This window comes from Procambarus clarkii, chromosome 42, assembly GCF_040958095.1.
Source record: "Procambarus clarkii isolate CNS0578487 chromosome 42, FALCON_Pclarkii_2.0, whole genome shotgun sequence".
NCBI classification, from domain to species: domain Eukaryota; kingdom Metazoa; phylum Arthropoda; class Malacostraca; order Decapoda; family Cambaridae; genus Procambarus; species Procambarus clarkii.
In genome coordinates, this window is record NC_091191.1 from 6,662,276 (window position 1) to 6,662,663 (window position 388).

The window sequence follows — 388 nt, forward strand, 5'->3', positions numbered from 1 at the left end:
AATAAATAAATAAGAGAGAGAGAGAGCTTGTACCGTAATGTGACGCCTTACAACAGTGTAAACGCCACAACTTGGCCACCTCAGGTGCAACAGATTACATATATACAATGGACATTACTGTTCAGTTGTCATATGAGTATTTTGGAATGTATAAATATATTATTCAACAACAAAAATAATGTTTAGAAGGAAATAATTCTTAGTTGTTATTTAATATAAGGTTTAAGCCAAATTTTATAGTAGCATCCATGTATGCAATAATAAAATTTATAATAAAACTAGTTATATGATTACAATAACAATTCAAACATTCTTTATGTAGTAATTTAATTGATTAAAGTCAATTACCAACATATTAAATAGTTTTATTCGTGTAGGAAGCGTTTAT